The sequence below is a fragment of the Ahaetulla prasina genome, chromosome 1 (genome assembly GCF_028640845.1).
Source record: "Ahaetulla prasina isolate Xishuangbanna chromosome 1, ASM2864084v1, whole genome shotgun sequence".
Classification (NCBI taxonomy): domain Eukaryota; kingdom Metazoa; phylum Chordata; class Lepidosauria; order Squamata; family Colubridae; genus Ahaetulla; species Ahaetulla prasina.
In genome coordinates this window covers 298,773,810-298,796,111 of record NC_080539.1, presented here as the reverse complement: position 1 = coordinate 298,796,111, position 22,302 = coordinate 298,773,810, and the positions used below count along the sequence as shown (strand labels likewise).

At 38.0% G+C, this 22,302-nt stretch overlaps 1 protein-coding gene and 1 long non-coding RNA gene across 6 annotated transcripts in view; one reads left to right on the top strand and one right to left on the bottom strand.

Annotated features, from left to right (window-relative positions):
- The window catches only part of TMEM229B (transmembrane protein 229B), a 60,767-nt gene that overhangs the window by 35,353 nt on the left and 3,112 nt on the right, over positions 1-22,302 (bottom strand). Inside the window, exons 1-2 of one of the 5 annotated variants that reach the window (XM_058161890.1) lie at positions 17,741-17,793; positions 13,473-13,694 (exon numbers count right to left, since the gene is read on the bottom strand). The exons of 2 other annotated variants lie outside the window; for them this stretch is intronic. The gene's annotated coding sequence lies outside the window, so the exon portion shown is untranslated. Of the gene's footprint in view, positions 1-13,472; positions 13,695-17,740; positions 17,821-21,976; positions 22,019-22,302 lie in introns of those variants that run through there. 2 more of the 5 variants (XM_058161889.1, XM_058161888.1) reach the window with 2 other exon arrangements.
- Positions 6,439-10,130, top strand: LOC131187515 (uncharacterized). Its single transcript, XR_009152566.1, has 3 exons — positions 6,439-7,106; positions 7,497-7,616; positions 9,284-10,130. It is a non-coding gene; the product is annotated as an uncharacterized LOC131187515 (long non-coding RNA).

The following is a 22,302-nucleotide window of genomic DNA, read 5'->3' as shown; positions in this document are numbered from 1 at the left end:
TAAATGAATCACATGTCTGTACCATTGTCTTTGTCAAAAGATGGCTGAGATGTTCATAAATGATGAACACATGACCTTGCGATGCTGCAGCCATTGTAAATACATTGTAAATACATGCCAGTTACCAAGAGTCCAAATTTTGATCAAATGACCATAGATACTCTGACAGTCATAAGTGTGAGGATCAGTCATAAGTAACTTCAAATGGTCAATAAACAAAGGTTCGTAAGTTAAGGGCCTTTATTTGCTAGGACAGCTTATATGATCGAACTACTATGCAATGCTCAAGGAATTATATTTTAATTATTTTCTCAGATAAATATTAAACATTTGGGAAATAACAAATTCTGTTGTTTACCACTGTATTATAGTTAAAATATTTCTAATGTAAGTGATCCAAATCTTGTCCTCCCAGCATGAGTAAGACTTGATAATTTCTCTGCAAGATTGAATCATGAGAATTGGCTACACCAAAAAGAAGTAATCAGTTGTAAGAGCTTCAGTATTTGAAAAGGAAAGCAAACCAAGTACTGTAATTTTAAAAGGGTTGCACATTTTCAGAAGAATATTAAAAGTCAGGATGTCATCGAGCATTGTCCCACTCTGAGCACACACACACACACACACAGACACATAAATTCACAAATAACGACTAATGACACAGGCCCAGAACTTCACATGTTGCACTTGCCCGTCCTGATTTTCCAGACACTTTTCCCAAAGAGTCGCAGGAAGATTGAAGGGAGAGAGTCACAAGTTTTCCAACAATGCTGGAGTGATGATAAAATGCAACCACAAGAGCTGTCTAGAGAGGAATGGTATCTCAATTCTGTGATGAAGGACTAGCCAATGTGAGAAGAAAAACCCAAACCAAACAGATGTGATTCATGCATCACAGCACCAGCAAAAAAGTAACAATGGATAATTACACTAGGTAGAAAGAAAAGCTTTCTACTTTCACATAAGTCTCCACTCTGGAGTGAGCACTTTGAAGCACGAAGAGGTTTTCCCTCGTATCATTAAAACTTTTATTTAATCGAATGTTAAGATAAAAACTTAAAGATAAGAAAAAACAACTAGCACAAAATTCCTCTTAGGCTCATTCATTATTGGCATTCCATTCAGTTCAAGGTTACTAAAGTTATCTAGCATCCAGGTGACAGATTCTCTCTCCATAGGGCAAAGTTTTAAATTTCAACCTTATAGAAAACAAAAACATTGTCTTACAATGACTAATTTCCTGTAAAACTTTCTGTGCCCTGTGGCTATGATGTAATGTCTATCAGTTCCTGAGGAGGAAACTGGACAAAGAGACACCATAGCAAGACAAGAAGCAGTGGATGGAAACTAATTAAGGAGAGAAGCAACCTAGAACGAAGGAGTAATAACAGTGAGAACAATTAACCAGTGGAACAGCTTTGCCTTCAGAAGTTGTGGGTGCTCCGTCACTGGAGGCTTTTAAGAAGCGACTGGATAGCCACTTGCCTGGAATGGTATAGGGTCTCCTGCTTGAATAGAGGGTTGACCTGGAAGACCTCCAAGGTCCCTCCCAACTCTGCTATTCTGTAAAAGAGAATCAGACTAACCCTGATATAAGTACCCCATAATATATAAGTTGATCTGGAGAATTGCTTTTAGAAGGCTTTCAAAATTCTAGCAATAAAGATCTTTCTAGATATCCAAGCAGTTCATGATTCCCAAGTTTGCCTCCCTTTGAGAAGTTGACAGTGGCACTTATGAAATCAAATCCAATTGGCAGGTATTTTATTGTTAAATGAGATACTGTACAGGGTGAGCTTTCCTCAACATGTCAGCATCCCACTCTTATAAGAAAATGGTACGAAGGCTACTTGCTGTTTGTAGTGCTCCCACGCAACTGTAATCATATTTTTCACCAACCACACTATTGATATCTCAAAAAAAAACAACCCACCAAAACCAATTTGGGAACATATGAGGTAACTGCTATATTAACTTCTCAGAAGAAGTCCAATACCAAAGGTGTCCAAAGACACGAATAATTTCACAGAAACTTCCCTTGCACTCTCTTTAAACTATCTAACTTTTTAGATTAAAAAAATTAATTAACCACAGAAAGCTGCCTAGGATACTTCTAAGTTCAGGTAGTCGGACTTGCAACCATTGTTTAGTGACCATTCAAAGTTACAACAGCACTGATAAAAGTAATAATCAGTCCTTGCACTTATGACTGTTGCAGCTTTGCCATGTTAATGTGATCAAAATCAGGTATTTGGCAACTAGCGTTTATTTCCAATGGCTGCAATGTCCTGGGGTCAAGTGATTATTATTTGAGACCTTCCCAGCCAGCTTCCCACAAGCAAAGTCAATGGGGGAATCAGGATTCACTTAATAACCATGTCATTCACTTATCAGTTGCAGTAATTTGTTTAATAACCACGACAAAGAGGCCATACAATCTTATGGGATTCACTTAACAAACAACTTACTTAGCAACCGAAATTCTGATTTCCGTTGTGGTTGTAAGTCTAGGATTACCTGTAGAGAACAAGCCTCTAGCATCATTTTTCTTTCTAACAGTTAGTTTGAAGAATGGCTAAAGAGTAATACTTTGTACCAATACTAATGTACCAATCTATCTGGAAAAAGACAAGGAAAACAGGAGAGGAAGAAGCATTCTGTTACATCAGTATATTGGTGCTGTTTGGATCCCTCATGTTTTGTACTTTGTGAATAGGTCTTTTACAGAGACACCCACAATATATTCCCAACATTCAAAATGTTCCATCTGCCCAACAGATTGGAGATCCCTGGTCTTAAGGAATCTCATGTATTATTGTTACAAACTAAAAAGCATCAAGTAGCAAAAGCAGCTATGGAAATCTGTTTTTGGAAATGGGATGTTTGGAATGCTTCTTCTCTTCAATGATAATTTAACTTTTTTTGGGTGTGTTCACCATATCCAAATATCATATATTCTACAGGCTTCTTGGTAAGTGTCTAAATCTTCATCATTAAGTTATCTTGAACACTATTTTTTAGTTTATGGCTTGAGATATCTTTTACTGCTACATATGGACTTTTGGTTGGACTGCTAAAATACTAAGATACCCAATTCTTCAGAGTGCGCTCATTACATCTGTTACAAAAATACCCAGCAAATAAAAAAATGAGAACCTTACTTGTAATTAAATAACAAGAAAAAATAAGGGATATTAGCAAAATGTACATAAGAAAAAATTTATATTAAAACAAATTGGAAACTGATGCATTTTTAAAGTGTTCCTTCATACTTTAATGTAATAAAATCAAAGTTGCTACGTCTGATCATTAATAATCAATAATCAAATGGGGTGATTATTTCTTCAAAGTATTGTACTGTCTGTGAAGTAGGTTAGATATTCTGCTAAATACAGTTCAAATCAAATATATAGAACAGAAAGAAAAACAGAAATTAAGGACAGAAAATAATATTGAATAGAAATGAAGCCCATGAAGAAGATGGCCAATTAGATAAACTGAATCCTATTCCAAACACCAATTATTGCTTATGAATATCAATACTGTGAAATTGGGCATCAAGACAACCTGAATTGTGATCTGTGTAATGCCTTAACTTGTGTATATTTACATTTTTTTTTATTATTTTTCTTCTGCAAAGTGTTATTCATTATTCACTGAAGGATGTTTGTGTACAAAGGATTCAGATGTTAATGTTTAGAGTGTTTGCCATTATACACTGTGTGCACAATTATTAGGCAAGATGTATTTGGGAGGATTAATTTTATTATTGAACAACTACAGTGCTCTTGGTCAATCCAAAATGTTAATAAACCTCAAATCTGAATAATTAAGAAAGTAAAAGTGAGGTTATGGCTTTCTTAAGAGAATATCTATGCATGCACAATTATTGGGCAACCATTAGTGTGCAGAATTATTATGCAACTAAATGAAAGATGAAAATTTTTCCATCTCACTTACCGTATTTTTCAGAGTAAAAGACGCTCCGGACTATAAGATGCACCTACCTTTTTTGGTGAGGAAAACAAGAAAAAGAAATCTGCCTCTGCCTCCCAACAATTTTGCCTCGTTGTAGCAGAGACCTGCGCAGCAATAGGCAATGGCAATCCCTGCAGCCTGAAACAGCTGAGAGTCGGGAGGCCGATCCAACTGACAATCAATTTGTGCTAAGTAGGCTGTGCTGAAGCTGAAATGGGCTGTTTCTTCTTGCTGCTTGCTGCAAGGAGGTAAATTGCTGGGAGGCAGAGGCCAAAGGGGGCCAGTGGGTAGACGGGGCTACATTCAGTGTATAAGATGCACCCAAATTTTCACCCCCTTTTAGGGGAGAAAAGATGCATTTTATACTCCGAAAAATATGTTATTTTCATCTGTTAAAATGAGAATAATAAACAACTCAAAATTTATAAATAAACATTTCTGACAGTTCAAAAAAAAAATCAGTGACCAATATAGTAACCTTTCTTTTCAATAACAGTCATGGATTCATGGAATCTGTCAGTTTCTTATTTATTTATTTATTTATTTCAATTTTTATTTATTTATTTCAATTCTTGATCTGTTGACGATCAACTTTTTGTGCAGCAGCAACCACAGCCTCCCAGACCCTGTTGAGAGACAGAGTTTTCCTTCACCATATAATCTCCCATTTAAGAAGGGCCCATAAGTTCTCAATAGGGTGTAGGTCAGGTGAGGAAGGGGGCCATGTCATTATTCGTTCATCTTTAAGGCCTTTACTGGCTAGCCACTCAGTGGAGTATTTTGATGCATGCAATGGAGCATTGTCCTGCATAAAAATAATGATCTTCTTGAAAGATGCAGACTTTTTCCTGTACCATTGTTTGAAGAAAGTGTCTTCTAAAAACTGGCAGTAGGTTTGGAGTTGATTTTGAGCCCAACCGGAAAAGATCCAACTAGCTCATCTTTCATTATACCAGCCCATATCAGTACCTCACCTCCACCTTTCTGGCATCTGAGTCAAAGTGGAGTTCTGTGCTTGTTACTGATCCAGCTATGGGCCCATCCATCTGGTCCGTCAACAGTCACTCTCATCTCATCAGTCCATAAAACCTTTGAAAAATCTGTCTTCAAATATTTCTTGGCCCAGTCTTGCCATTTCAACTTACGTGTCTTGTTCAGTGGTGGTCAGATTTCAGCCTTCCTTACCTTGGCCATGTGTCTGAGCACTGAACACCTTGTACTTCTGGGAACTCCAGGTAGGTTGCAGTTCTGAAATATGACAGCACTAGAGGATAATGAGTTCCTGGTAGCTCAAATCTTTGGCAGTTAAGGTGCGTCTTTTTTTCTCAGCATGTTTCTTGCAACCCTGTTGACTATTTGCAACAAAATGTTTGATGGTTCTGTGATCATGTTCCAATATCTTAGCAATTTCAAGAGTGCTGCATCCCTCTGAAAGACTTTTTACAATTTTTGACTTTTCAGAGCCAGTTAAATCTCCTTTTTAGCCCATTTTGCCTGAGTAAAAGAAGCTGCCTAATAATTACGCACATCTTGATATTGAATGTTTATCTCCTTAGGCCACACTCTCCCTCATTACATGAATACACATCACCTGATTTGCTTATATCCACTATACATTTAAGTTTATACAGCTTGGAGGTGGAAAATATGCATACAAAGGATGATATGGTTAAAATACTTAGTTGCCAAATAATTGTGCACATGGTGTAGACAGCTTGTGTTTAAAAGATATTATGGAAGAGGAACAAGACAGAGGCTGATTTGAAAGTATATTTAAAAATAGTAGGCTATAAAAATGGTAAGGAAAAAAACTTGATATACAAATGTCTTAATAATTAAAAGGGGTATACAAATAAACCAAAAGAGCAATCTGGATAATCTTCCCATATTGGATTTACAAAAGAGACTGTTAATATTTTGAAGATTTTTGAGAAGGAACAAAGAAATGTGATGAAAGGAGAAGCCATTTTTTGCATATTTCTTTTCTTGGTTTTACTATACAGGTAGTCCTCAACTTACAACCACAATTTATGTTGTTAATTCAGAAATTTGTTAAGTGAGTTTTGCCCCATTTTATGACTTTTCACACCACATTTGTTAAGTGAATCATTGCAGTTCTTAAATTAGTAACACAGTTGTTAAATGAATCTGGTTTCTCCACTGACTTTGCTTTGTCAGAAGGTCACAAAAGGGGATCACATGACTCTGAGACATTGTAACTGTCATAAATGTGAGTCACTTCTCAAGCATCCAAATGTAAATCATGTGACCATGGGGATACTGCAGGGGTCGTAAGTATGAAAAATGGTCATAAGTCAATTTTTTTAGTGCTGTTGTAACTTCAAATAGTCATTAAATGAAATGTTGTAAGTTAAGGACTCTCTGTATTTTTTTCCCTTTTAATTGTTTTTTCATTTTCCACCCCCCTTCTTTTCTGTACTTTTTATTCTTTTAGATTTTTGTTCATATTTGTCTTTATCTTTTTAATTATAATGTTTACTGATGTACTTTTATTATAAAAAAGAATATAAGAGCAATGTCTAAAAGCTGGCAGGTATAGAAAAGATGATCTCATTGAAATTATTTCTGGATAGAATATGCCTAGGAAGCACAGGAAAATTAACAGGACAGGACAGAACGGGACAGGACAGGACAGGACAGAACAGAACAACAGAGTTGGAAGGGACCTTGCAGGTCTTCTAGTCCAACTCCCTGCTTAGGCAGGAAACCCTACACCATTTCAGACAAAGGTCCATTTCAGGGAAGGGAAGGGTAGGGGGGTGCAAGGGAAAGATCTCTTTATTGTATGTTTCAGTTGTGGATCTCAGATTTCCAATTAAAAATACAAAGTGGATACCCATCACTCCAAACTGCAATTTTTCTGAGTAGTCAATAGTCTATTGTTTTTTTAAAAAAAAATACCTGACTCATCCTAGGATTAAATACTTACTTTGAATTCTTCTACAGAGCACTTTCTGTGATACAAATTGTTGTTTGAACAGAGGTGAAAGAAGTGTTATCACCTGTGCAAACCATCTGGATAAAGGCTTCACTATAAATCAATAGCTGGCAATGAGCAAACAAAGAAGGAGGAAGAAGGAATATTCAACAGAGACACTGCTTAACAGGTGCTTAGATAGATAGCAAAGGAGAACAAAGTTCAATTTACTCTTTTTATTTTTCTTTCCAATCATGCTAATGTACCCTACTCCTAACCTTAAAAAGCCTCCCACAGAAACAGAGAGAGAAATTCTCTCTGAAATCCTGTTGCCAATCAAGATACAGTCAACTTTTCATGTAAGGGACTCCACATAATTCATATGAATTTTTTAATTTATTTTTAAATTTTATATAGTTGCCTATCTCACAAAACAAGTGACTCTGGGTAGCATATTTTCATTTTGCTGAATAATACTTAAAGCAGTTATGCTTCTTGAGATGAAGGCTCGGACAGAGTCAATACCTTATTTTTTACACTGACAAAGTCTTGCTAAAAACAATGTGTTTTTCTCTTCTAGGCCCCCAAGAAGAGCTCCTTGGCACATCTACAAGACAATTTTCCATCTGCTGCCCTCACAAACCTGCCACACTTCCTGGTGCAACCAGCCAAACTACCTCTTCACATGACTCATCTTGAGGTGAGCCAACTTTAATGGTTGCCCTTGTTGCCAAACTTCTTTGACTACCACCATTAACTTGACAATTGAGGGCTCATCCTTCAATCTCTTAAATCACAATCATAGCAGCTGCTGAGTCTATACGGTGATCAGAGTCTGTACAGCTTTAATCCCTAAGGCTTAAGAAATAAATCCCTCTGTATTTCAGTAGCTAAAGTCATGGGAGGCAGAGTTTGTGGGAGATGAATTATTCATGTTCCCATTCAGCTGCCAAAGTATCTATGTTCTTCAGGCTTTAATTTAACAATAATAGCAGGCATCTAATTTTCCTTTTATGGTTCTTGAGGGCACCTGATGAAAACTTGCTTCATTCAATTCAACAACAGACAATTGAGCTCACAAGAGGGCTCTTACTCAGATCTATCTCTCCCCCAATGAAATTACGCTGGGGAACTTGGGGGGAGGCCGCTCATCACACCGATATGATGGAGAGAAGAATGGAATGTTGTATACTTTGGTCATGTGTTTTTCCAAAATTTAATTATTGTTTCGATGAATCAAACCATGGTTAAATCTTGTACGGCAACAAGGTTAGTTATATCCTGTTATCAGTAGTGGGTTTCACTTACCTTCACTACCGGTTCGGAATTGGGAGGTGCGTGCACATGCGCGGTGCTTCTGCGCATGTGCAGAGCGTTCATGATGAAGTCCGAGTGGGTGGGCGGAGCCTCCAAACGCCACCACTACCGGTTTGCCCGAACCAGGGTGAACCAATACAAACCCACCACTGCCTGTTATCCACCCAAATGGCAACTCTCCCTTATTTTTATTTAAAACTAAATCAAATCAAATCGCTATTACAGTCATAAACCAGCATATTTTTTCTTTTAAACAAGAAAAATAGTATTTTCATTTACGCCAATATTTCTACTGCATCTATATGAATTATCACTGAGGCTGCATTTATGACAATTAAAGTATTGATAATAACAAACTCAATCCCAAAAGCAAATACACTGAAATAACAGAAATCCAACTTTGTGCCTAACCACTATACCTTGTTAGCATCTGATTGCTCTTCCAAGTAAAGTATATGAAATGAAGCAAAGTTCCCAGAGATGCTTAAAACAGAGAAGGCATCTCAAAGTATTCTGAATGCCAATATTTTAATGAAGAGGTAGGCAACCCACAATCAATTCACTAAATGCAAGCCCCTTGCCCAGCTCCTAAATTCAGTGTCAGATTTATTTTCAGCAATGAACTTTCCAAACAATTCTGCTTAGAATAGGAATGTCAAGCTTTGACTCGATTTTATACATCCATTTTATCTTAAAACAAGCCCCAAACCATAGAAAAGCACCCAATGTTTTTTCCTTGTCCTTCATAGTGGTGCCCCCATATTATTAGTGGCTACTTCAATTCTTTTTTTAATATAATACCCAAAAATATCGTCCATCCCTGATTCAGGCCTTAAAGGCACTTTGAATTAAGCCCAGGAATAAATTGGAGAATGGCCAGGTTGCTAAACAATCAGAACGAGGTCATCCAATTTGCTGGCCCCAGGCAGAACTCCAACAGCCATATGATCACACAGAGGCAGCTCCATTAATGAAGCTATAGGTCCACGCGCCAGATAGGCATATGCAGCAATCCTCCTTGAACTGCAGCTCTAAACTTTTTACCCACAGCGCCCAATCTGACCTGCAGAAAACAAGATGAACTTACAAACAGGCAGTTCTGCAGCACTGAACTTCTCTGATTTGGAGGTGGGTCAGACATATGTTAAGTTTGCTCACTCTATTATAATGAGGTTAAACCTGAAGGTCTTGGAGGCCCCACCTGTGTTTTGAAAGGAAGAAGGATGCCTTGACTGTGTTCAAATAGTTTTTTTTTTTAAATGAGGGGAAAGCATTGTCTGAATTTGTGAAGTTGCAGTTCTTATATCTCTAAAATAAAATGACATATTAACACATGTTGAAAAATGATTGACTCCAGAAATATGTATTTTGAAGGTACACCAAAGAAACAACAGAGCATGTGAAAAACAATGTTCAAGAAGTTTTATCAGCTCCCGTCTTTTGGAGAAAATTTAATGCCACAATATGACCAAGCACCATCTATTCTTTATTTATTATTAGAAAAACCCATGAAACATTTATGGTACACGGATGATCAAAGGTCTGAACAGTCAGAAGCTTTTCATTTTTTATAGTAGTCATATTACAATTGTAATTAATAAGCTAAAAACTACAAAATAAAAAAAACTAAAAAAATAAAAAGAAAAAAGTGCAAAAAATGGTAAAGAAAGAAAAGAAAGAAAAAAGAATATAGTAAGGAAGAAGAATGTAATGTTGCTTATTGTGGTTTTTTTTATAAATGTTTCTCTGTGCACTCACTTACAAATGATGTTTCTTTAAAACAGTCTTGCTTGAGAACTTACCAAACCTGAGGAGGAATTTTAGTAAGAAGGATGCCTTTGTTCTTTCAGGTGTCAGTCCTGCTATCTCCTTGGTTCCCGAAACAATGCAGTACCCTTGAGAACCAAGAATGCCTACTAGTACAGGGGTCTCCAACCTTGGTCCCTTTAAGACTTGTGGGCTTCAACTCCCAGAGTTCCTCAGCCAGCTTTGCTGGCTGAGGGACTCTGGGAGTTGAAGTCCACAAGTCTTAAAGGGACCAAGGTTGGAGACCCCTGTACTAGGGTCTGCAGTTTGAATCCTAAAATCAGAATCATAGAATAGAAAGGAGCCATAACCCTGGTGGCGCAGTGGTTAGAATGTAGTATTGCAGGCAAACTCTGCCCACAACTGGAGTCCGACCCTGACAGGACTCCGGGTTGACTCAGCCTTCCATCCTTCTGAGGTTGGTAAAATGATGACCCAGGTTGCTGGGGCAAAATGTTGACATTTGTAAACGCTTCAGAGAATGCTGGAAAGTACTATGGAGCGGCCTATAAATCTACATGCTATTTCTACTGCTATTAAATTTACACCCTTGAGTTCAATTCTCTGATCAATGCAAGAATCCAAAACATCCCAGAGAGGTGGCTCTCTAGCTTGTTGAACACATCCAGTGAAGAAAAACTTCCTGCTACTTTCTGGATAATGGGTTCTGCTGTCAAACTGCTATTTATATTAAGAAGCTTTTTTCTAACATTCATTCAGAATCCCCAGTCCCGTAACTTGTGCAACTTCCAGTTAGTAGGATCAGTTTCCTTTGAAAATTTAATCCAAAATGATAGAAGCTATTATATGTATGCTGTACAAAATAGGGCACTGGACCTCTTATGAACAAGGGGGGGGGAAAGGATCTAGTTGTATAAAAACGATCACATCAACTCTATCACATTTTAAAGCAGAACATTTAATTCACTGTTAAACTCACAGTGATCCCATGGGAATTAAGGTCAGGATGTAGTTGCTTAGCAACTTAGCAGATTAACATTTTCCAACTGTTACCTACTCAGTAGAAGGCAATGGGTGATTTAGTGGGACACTTCAATTGTGTTCCAGGTTCTCCTACTGTTTTATGGTTTTATTCTAAGCAGGGAATTGGACCTGCTATTTTATATACACTTCAACTTAATGGGATTTACTCTACTTCTGAGATAAAATGTCTAGGTCAACACTAGGCATATCCAACCCATGGCCCATGGACCACATGTGGCCCAGGCAAGCAAAAAGGTTGGGACACCCATGGACTACACTGTTAGTCAGTCTCCTTTTATTAGCCAAGTCAGCAGGTGACTGGATCTGAACTTTATATATGTTTTAAATCAATTGTCATTAAATTTCTAAGAAAATTAAACTTGTTTGTTGCTTTTCTATTTCATTCCACAAAGCGGTTTGCACAAAACAGGCACAATACTGCTGCATCAATAAGAAAGACAATGTCTTGAGATACAATCCACTGTATTTTAAGTTAACTATCAGTACTACTGAGAGCAGAAAAAGTTTCTATTAAAGAAACACAGTACTCATCTCACTTATTAGCTGAACCTTTTGTTTCTGGCTTCTTAACAGGCTGCATTGCTCAACTCCCTTGAAGATTATATAGATTATATAATTATTAGCTAAACATTTCTCTTCATTGATATGGAAATGGGTATCAGACACTTGATTCTGGTCAAAGATACTAGATTGCCTGGAACAAGCAATAGACTGAAGTTAAATAACCTCTTCTTAACTCTCAGCTAATATCACCAGTTTCTCAAGTTTTATGCCATACATAGAGAATAAGGTGCAATAGTGAATGTGCTTAACAAATGAAGTTCTTTGCTCAAAAGTTTCTCATACAGAACCTGAAGACAAAATTGCACTTGGAGAGGATTTATTAGGAAGAGTTTCCAATTACTGCAGTAGATCAGTTAATTCAATAGCAGTAGTCACAGCACAATGTCATCCTGTTCCTTTCTTTCCTACTAAATTTATTTTATGAATAGTTTGCTAAGATGTGTTTCAAAAAAACTTTAATTTACAACTGTTACAAACAAGCACTCAGTGTGAAAAACAGAATATGTTTTTCAAGTTATTTCATTCCATACTGTGACTGCAGCGTGCAGAACAGGGAAGTGCAGAAGAGTGCTCTATCAGAATGGTATATAGTATATACAGTCTACCTTCTGTTCAGTACTCAGAGAGAGAGACAGACAGACAGACAGAAATGCAGGTATTATATTACATCATCCCCCCCCACCAAGGTTTGATGTGACTTTTCTAGATACCCTTGGAAGGAAATGTCTCTATTTTTACACTGTGTGTATTCTGCGCAGTGTTTTCCATTATATTGATCATCAATAAAACAGCCTCCTGGCAGTTAGAAAAGTGGTAAGAGCTGGAAAAGCTACAAAATATAGTTTAAATGGCCTGACTTTGAAGGCCTATGCTTTGATGGATAAATATATCTCTTATGATAATACAAATCTGATTTTAGAAGTTGAATTATGAAGGGACAGGACTATATTATGTAACACAAAGCCAATATAACATGAGGAGCATTTGGCGTATGCTTAACCTGTCTTCCAAGGTCATTCCCAAATACTATTATGTGTGTCAGATTCTGGAGGATCCGGGATAGAACCATGAACTCCTAAGTATACTCAGAGCCCACTCTGAAATAAGTTGTCTCCCAAGACCATAAGTCTGGGGAACTCCACTGCCAACCCTGAAATGAAGTCAAGGAGTTCAGATAGGTTAGCTCTTTCATCAACAATTAAATTGCAATTGAAGGAAGCCTTATTACAGATTGTCCTGGCAATTAGAAGCAGCAGCCAAAAGACTAGAATTCTGAAAATCTGCTGACTGAGTAGAGAGCTGGATATCGAGGAGCTAGAACTTGAAATTGATGTAAGACATCAGTCCTGCATTCCCCAAGAATGGCCTGCTCCCTGTCTTCTACCGTATCTCCTTGTATCTGTCACCATCATAATATTTCAGCCCGTCCCCATCCCTTCAAAGGTAGCACAATCTCCCAATATAGCCCTCTCAGTTCCCAAGGCCAAGAACCTCTCATCGTCCTGAATGCCATCCATCCCAGGAGGGGAAGCGGGACATGCTGAGGCATTTTAGTTTCACTAGCTCTCGTTGACATTAGGTGGCCACCTCCACACTCCACCCACCTCCACACTTCCACACACAGGACCCTTCTCCTGCTACTGGTCAAGGACTCCCTTTCCATTCACCTCAACCCCACCCATCCCATCCTTTGAGTCTCACCCAGACAGGAGAATCAGTCCCCATAGGAAACCCACTGTCCACCGACATAGGCAGCTAGCTGGTTGTTAGAATCCATGCAAAGTGGTCAACAATTTCTGCATTAATTTCTTCCTTTCTGGCAGAAGGCAAAATGGTCTTTGTGGGGAGGGAGGGTGCACAATACCTTGCCACTCTACTGTTATCCCCAGCCCTTGTAGGAGCCGGGAAGGAACCATGGTGGGTCAGTGGCTAGAATACAGTATTGCAGGCTGACTCTGCCCACTGCCAAGAGTTTGATCCTGACCAGCTCAAGGTTGACTCAGCCTTCCATCCTTCTCAGGTTAATTAAATGAGGACTCGAATTATTGGGGGCAATATGCTGACTCTGTAAATCATCCAGAGAATGCTGTAAAACACAATGAAGATGTATATAAATCTAAGTGCTATTGCTATTGCTAAATGCTAGAACAGGGGTCTCCAACCTTGGCAACTTTAAGACTTGTGGACTTCAACTCCCAGTGTTCCTCAGCCAGCTTGCTCCCAGAGTTCCTCAGTCAGCTTGCTGGCTGAGGAACTCTGGGAGTTGAAGTCCACAAGTCTTAAAATTACCAAGATTGGAGACCCCTGTGCTAGAAAACCTTGAGGACAGTCTCTCTGTGGCCTCTGTTCTCTCTGTCATCTTTCCAGAACATCCTATATACCAGTTGCATGCCCCAGCCAGGGAAAACTGCAACTTTCCCCCTCAGGACAGAATCCTCTGAGGGCTGAGATTCTGAGTTCCTTTGGGGAGGTTCTGTAGGCCCCACGGCTTGGAACAACCAGGGAAAGGAACTAAATGCCTGCTGCTCATAGTGAAGCACCTGTTACCTTCACACTAGCCACCTCCCCAAGCACCCAGGACTTTGATTCTTGAGATAATTACACAGGATATCATTGCTCTTTAAGATAATAATAGGTTTATGCTTTTTTCCATCTTCATTGTCTTTTTTTCCCCCAGAGTTTCTGTTGGAATCTGTAATTTGATGGCAATTACAGTGCCGCTTATTTCAGAACTGTTTATTTGGATTTTGTTCCTGTTTTTCATTTTTCATTGTTACTTTTATGTAGTTGTAATGCTACATTTATAATGTCTCAAAGAAAATTTCATAGGCTTTTTTTTCCCATTTCAAGAGTGACTCTAAGAATTCCTCAGCAGATTCCATCCCTTCCCTTTTAATCAACAAAGGAAGTAATAAATTAGAATAGGCAAACTCAGGTAGGGGCGCACAGATAATAAGCTACATATTAACATGTTACAACTACAGAATTACAAACTTCTCATGTGCTCATCATACTGATGCATCAACTGTGTATCCTTTGGTTCATTCTCAATAAGTTTCCCGTTGAGTTTGATCTGATATATCACAATTTTTCTAGAGAGCTCTTTTCTCTGCATAGCAGAATACTAACTTTCCATTTTTGCAAAGCAACATAGCTACAAGTAGTCCCTGGGTTACAACTATCTGTTCAGCGATTGTTCAAAGTTATGATGACTCTAAACAAATGGTAATGGCCAACACTCAGAGTTCTGACTGCTGTAGTGCTCTCATCCTCACGTGATCAAAACTTGGCCACTTGGTGACCGGCCCACATTTACAAGCAGGTGCAGCATCCCATGTCATGATCTCCTGCTCTGCTTCAACTTCCACCAACTTCAAACTGACTGCTTCAACTTCTACCACCCATCTCTGCCCTTTTGGCCACCCTGAAACCTATTTCTGTTTCTTGAGGGAAAAAGTGACTTGTGACCTTTCCTGACAGTTTCCCATTGATTTTTCTCATAGGAAATCAGCAGGGAAGGTCAAAAATTGTGGTCACGTGGCCGTGAGATGCTACAACTGTGTAATTGCAAACTGGTTGGCAAGTGTTTGAATCACAATGACATGACTATGGGGATGCTGTAACGGCCATAACTTCCAGAACCAATTGTAAGTACCACTCATTCAGCAATGCTCCAACTTCAAACAGTCGCTGAATGAATGGTCATTAGCCAAGACTACCTGTAGGATGAAATTTAAGAGAGACCAAGTGGAACCCAGAAAAAAACAAGACAAATAGATAGGTATAGGACACTGATGGCTAACCTTTTTGCCATTGTGTGCCAAAAGCGGGGAGAGCGCAGGGGGTCACGTGTGAGCATGCCCACACCCATAATTATATGTTCCCTGCTCCTCATCCATGCACGTGCGACCACCCCCAGGGTCCCCCCATTTTTGGCACATGATGGCATGGTGGGCCCAGTAGGCCCGCTTTTTGCTCTCCCCAGGCTCTAGAGCCTGGGGAGGGTGAAAACGGCCTTTCCCACACATCCCCAGAGGCCCTCTGGAGGCTGGAAACGGCCCGTTTGCCGACTTCCAGTCCCACCAGAGCTGAGCTCACGTGCCCTCCGATATGGCTCTGCATTCCACCTGTGGCACGCATGCCATAGGTTTGCCATCACGGGTATAGGATAACTAGCTTGGTTTATAGCAGGGGTGAAATGCTCCCAGTTCAGACCGGCTCACACGATCCGCTAGCAATGGCGGCTGCTGGTTCGGAGGACCGGTAGCAAAAATCCCTGGCTCCGCCCCCCCTGCCTCTGCTCAACCGCACTATCAGCAAAGGGTTTTTTTTTTACTTTTAAAAATAGGTTTTTATTCAGCCAAAACATGCCTTTAAAAGTAAAAAAAAAAGCCTTTGAGGATCCCGCCCTTCAGCTGAGATCGGCAGAGCCTTTAAACTTTAAAAAAACTTTTTTTAAAGACTCCTCTGGCGATCTCACCTGAGTTCCTCATCAGCAGAACCTTACTTGTACTCTTACTTGTAGAAAACATGTTTTCTACAAGTAAGAGTAGAGATTCTAAGGCAGTTACCTGATTACTGATGAACACATGGCTTTTTCCCCAGCCCGAAAGCAGTTTCACTTTCAGCCCAAACAGAATCAGTTGCTTAGCTAATCTATTTCCTCAGTGATCAACTAATGCTGGCTGGCTTTGCTGGCTGAGGAACTCTGGGAATTGAACTCCACAATAAAATAAAATAAAATAAAATAATAAAATAAAATATTTGTGCAGTTTTCTGAGATTTGGTGTGTTTCTGTAGTGTTTCACTCTAACTACACAAACACACAAAATCTCAGAAAGCTGTATGTGGCATTTTGTGTGTAAAGTGTGAAAGTTGGTTTTTGAGCTTGTTGTGGCTGTGTGAAGTGTGAAGTGCAGCTGCTTTTACATTGTGTGTGAGTCAGTTGTGTTGTGTTGTGTGTGTGTAAAGTGTGAAAGTTGGTTTTTGGTACCTCTTATTGCTTTTTATACTTTATTATTTTTATTATTTTTTGTTATTGGCCATGCCTACCCAGTCATCTGACCATCAAGCCACGCCCACCAATTAAGCCACGCCCACAGAGCCGGTAGGGAAAATTTTTAGATTTCACCCCTGGTTTATAGTACTCTGTTCTTTCTTGATCCAGAGTACAGAATGCCAAGTACAGATTTCAATTACGAAAAAGACTTGAATGTTACAAAATAATTTCTGAAAGGAAGACCAGAGGACCAATGGACCACGTTAGCAAGGTGATGGGCTTCATTTCAGGGGACACGTTCAAGCAGAAGATAGGTAACCAACTGTCTAAAAAGCTTCACTTTGGATTCCGGATCTGAGTGAACAAGAAGGGTAAGAATTTGGTGGCCTAAATAACTCTTTCCAGTTCCATAACAGAAAAGTTCTTTCCATGTTTACCTATGAAACAAAGCTGATGTGACAAAAGTCATTTGTTTAAAAAGTAGGCCAATCTTTTGTTTTCAGATTTCGCCAGGAGCTTAGTCTTATAATCTGTCCTAATTAATGCTGGGCAGACGTGGGGGTGAGATTAATCATGCTTTCCTTGAACCAACCCAGCCAAGTTTGGTGACAAGAAAACTTTTTCTTTCCAGGATATTACCCTAATGATTTTCAAAATTGGAAATGAAGTTAGAATATCACTGGGAGCCAAGCTTGTACCTACTATTCTGTCAGGCTAGAAGTTTATTTGCTAAGCAACAGAATGAACAATAATAAACTTTCCATTTACAGAATTGTGCCAGCCCTATTAGATAGGCCAGTCTAAGAAATCAATGCCATCTAAGTCTAGAACTACTTTTATAGTATAGTTATAGCAACAGAATCTGACAAGTCTTCATGTGCTCCCTGTCTCCCTCAGTTTAACTTTGTACAAATTAGGGACTGGCCTGTGTGAGATATTTGCTCAACATCTCAGTCAACAAATCATTTTTTTAAAATGGGTTCATGCCTGAACAATGCCTTGATAGCGGCACTTTCTCAAGTCCTTCCCAGCCCTTCCCTATGTCCTCTTACAAATTGTAAAGAGTTACCATTTTCCTTTATCTTGAAGGCTGAATCCCGACAACATATACTGACCTGCAAAAAATGACTTACCTCTATAACCACCATCTACAGATTAAGGGTCTTTCCATACTGCTCAGTTAAAGTGCTGTCCATTTATCCTTGAGTTTGTAGGCTATATTTGCATGCAATTTTTTATCTAGCCTCTACTGTATTTGGTCCACCTATCAGTGCTTTCCTAATTATGCATGTGCAGTGCCTGATAAGGAGAGCCTGGTAGAGACCTCTAGTTTTGCTGACTTTCCTCGCCAATATGTCAACAGCTGATGGAAAAAGATATTGAATGCATTGAATAAAGTAGGTCTAGATGGCTTCCTGTTCTTCTCCCACTCTTCCTATGCCCACTGTAATATAACTCAACAGTCAAGGGTAAAAACAAAAGGAGCTGAATTACAGACATTATTTCTATCTGGGATTCCTTTCCTTTCCTTTTCTTCTGTCAGCTTCCAGATTCTACTGTGATGTTTCAGAAGGAAACATAGGGAGGAGAAAACAAGATTAGTATTGCATCATTTCAGCTTGTTGCTCCAATTCAGCCTTTTTCTAGGACATAGATGAAAAGCACTTACGGTACTGGTGGCTGAATAGTTTTGTGTTATTAGCCACTTCTGAAGAACCACAAGCACAGCACCACTATATTCAACTATTACACAGGAGACAGGGTGACAAAAGATTGGATGGGAATGCTTCCATCAGCCAGAAATGGACAAAAAGCACTGTTCTAATCCCACCAAGTACTTATTCAGCTTCCCATTTTGATATAAATAGGAGAAGATGTAGTAGCTGGGTTCATTGTTCCTGTCCTTTTAACCTGCTTTTCTCAACCTAGCACATCCTATGGCAGAAGCTGCAGTCCAATGCATTCTCAAAGAAGAAGAAGAAAAAATCAATTGGAAGAGGTTTTTTTATCAAAACTTTTTTTGAACCTGAAGTTGGCACCAATGATTTACATTTCCTTATGAAAGCCCTTATGGGTAAAATATCAGCTATAGTTTTCCAATTTAAAAAGCCCCGTTCATTACAGTACAGAAAATTCCTGGTGACTGGGGGCCAAAGACACAGTTCAAATCCACAGTTGGACAGGCTGGTGATAATTATGTAAAACATAAGCAAGAAACCATTAGAGAGCATTTCACCGAGACAGCCTTTTATTTTAGCTCTTGGATATTTGATATTGATTGTTTCCTGATTGCTTATTTGTACCCTATGACTATCATTAAGTGTTGTACCTTATGATTCTTGATGAAGGTATCTTTTCGTTTATGTACACCAAGAGTATATGCACCAAGACAAATTCCTTGCGTGTCCAATCACATTTGGCCAATAAAATATTCTATTCTATTCAATTCTATTCTATTCTAAAACATAAGCAAGAAAGGAAGAAGTTGCACCAAGTCTCAGTTTCTAAGATTTGGAAGATTTAAAGCTGTACCTGTCACGTGAGATGTAAATACAAATGCTTCCCGTACACTAGTTGGAATACTATGTTGTTTTTCAGATATACTATTTGACACAATAAAATAAGAATTTATGCTCTCTTACATAGCATTTTATTCACCAAATTCCTTTTCTTGATTTGAATGAGCAGCTTAGCAGAAAAGTTTTATATTTGGCTAGAAATTAAAACTGCTGATATTCCAACTCGGAAAACAGAAATGTTAAAAGTTGATTCCCTTCTAAAAATCACTCCAGCAAGTTTGTATACCATGAAACTTTGTTCTTGAAAAGCCAGTGGCATATCTTTTACAAACACCAAATAGTAGTTTGAAAACTGTTTCCTTTCATGGAGGATAGTTGTTTCCTTATTTTTCAAAGGGAAAAATGGTGAGTTTGCATTGAATGATGTGCCTAATGCTACTGGATTCCATTAGAGTTAGAATCCAGTAGATTCCATTGCAGGATTTGTTTTATGATCAGAGATATTTTGTTCTTTTGTGTAGGTTTGTTTTAATATGTATTTATCCACTGCTTTTTTGCAATATTTTCATGAAGGTCTATAATTTTATTACTTTGCTCCTCCATCCAGTTTTTGTCAATAAAGGACAACAACAAAAATCCCTGATAGGCTTTTTTTTAAACTTTAAAATACATTTACTGTGTGTCTATAAACAGACTTCCGAAGTTCTGCAATTCAGCCATTATAAATCTCTCCTACTTCTAGGATTACATCATGTGTTCTTCTAGTAGGAAGTGAGTTGTACTAACAATATGACACTTCTGGGTGTAAACATTAAAAAGTTCAAACTGTGTTATTTCTCAAGTCCTACAGTTAAAACCCAACATTTTAGAGTTAGTCCTAGAAATTAAGGCAGGCACTCTCCAGCCAGAATGAAACTAAGAATATATTAATACCTTCTGCTAAAAAGGCTTCAGCTTGGCTGGATAAGCACCTACATGTATTTTATACATTCCTCAGTTACTGGAGTCTAATAATTTTCTCCTCAAATTCCCTGACTCAAACATACATCTTTAATCACCCATTCTACTTGTTCTTTCTATCATACATAACAACCAGTCCTTCTATTATTTAAAATATGTGAAAAGCAAGAACTACATCATAGATTCTATGGAATTAACCCAATGTCAGTATCACTTTCTTCTTTTTCAGTGTAGAAAAATATTTCCTTGTGGCATGCAAATTTCTAAAATTAAGGATTTTTTTTCTAGATTTCAAGCAACATAGATCGCTAATAATTTCCACTTATGACTGTATGACTATAACTTGTTGCTGGCAATCCTTATGATTTATATTGATATATTGATCATCAATTGTGTTGTAAATGTTGTACCTTGATGAACGTATCTTTTCTTTTATGTACACTGAGAGCATATGCACCAAGACAAATTCCTTGTGTGTCCAATCACACTTGGCCAATAAAATTCTATTCTATTCTAATAGTTTTTCCAAAGAAGCACAGTATACTACAATATTATATCAAAATTGCTCTTGCGTAGATGACTAAATACAATCAAGGTTCTATTTAGAATAATGGGTTAAAAAACAAATAATGAAAAGAAAAAGAACAGAATATGGTAATAACTAAATTACTTAATCCAGTATTTCATAAATTTCGTATCATTTAAAAAAAATACTTTCTGCATTTCCTTGCTATAACAAACAGACTTCAATATGTGTGGTATATGCCTATTTACACTCATAAATTGGGTGTTCAGTTGCAATCTTTCCCTCTCCATGAGAAATATGAACGGGTTTCGGCAGGTTCTTTATAAGGGGCGTGCATAAGAACACAAAAGTGCCTACCGTTCCTGTCCTATTGTTCTCTTCATTATAGTATTATATGCATACTTTTACTTATACTTTTACTTAAAAATACTTTTTCTCTCATGATGGATTATTGTTTATGTTGATGATTGTATATACTGTTGTGCCAAAAAAAAAAGAATCGATTATGCTTCAAATAAGGAAATATGAAGACCTAATTAAGTTTCTTCTTTTTGCATAAATAAAATTTTCTGAAGAAAATTAAATTATCATTCTGTAGTCATTTGTTATATTTAAGTTTTCCAGTTTACTTGGAAAACTTGTTTTTGGAATTGGACATTTATTAAGTTAATGGTTCACAACAATGCAACAATTTCATTGGGTTAGAAGGTTACTTCAGCTGGAAGGACATTCAGTCTCTCGCCCAAGGTTCTGTTTATTCCCTAGTGCTTGAGATTATCATCACTATTTTAAAACCTTGGCTGTTTCAATCAATACAGTCCAACGGGTTTCAGCACAAGATTCTTGGTCACGGAATAAAATACCGTACATTTTTCTGTGGGATGTTGATACACATTTAGTGATGTTTTCCCCTTTAGAATTAATTAATTGGGAAAAACAGGAAAAGTTAACACTTCTCTATTTCACTTAACTTTAGTTTGGAAAGGTATTTTTCAGTTTAAACTTTTAAAAGGAAGATATACTTTTGTTTTACTGATCACAGCAAATGAGGAAAAACTTTCTGGCTTTCGGTATGGTATGAAAATAATACTGCTAATGATAAAAAGAACACAGCTTACAGAGGCTGTGTCATATATTATTTAATGATTTCCACAGTGATCAGCACTGGCATATTTTAACATCCCCTAAACACAATATTCCTGTTGACTACATAAATAAATATTGTTACTGATTTACATAAATACACATTGTTACAATGTTGTGCAATAAGTTAGGTCAAACCTATCATCTTACACATCACGATATACCCACACCAAATGCACTTAATTTTTATCACCCCCCCAGGGGTAAGAATTTCTACTCACTGGATGTACAGAAAGCTCTGTCTTCAGCAGCCTCCTTATAACTGGCACCCAAGACATGTGACACTACCATTCATATAATCTCTGGAGAGCTTATCAAAGCATGCTGGTTATGGAGTGCCAGGCATAATCTAACACTTTAGGGAGATCATGTTGGAAGAGTTTTCCCTCAACATGCAAGGACTCATAGATGTTTCTGAACAATCTAATAAATCTTGCTGTAGGAGTTAGCAAGAAGGACCATGACTGATTTCGAAGAACAGACTCCATGGTCTGTAACACCAAAATCCATTAAAAGTATAATGGCATGTTGGAAACTACTAACTGAA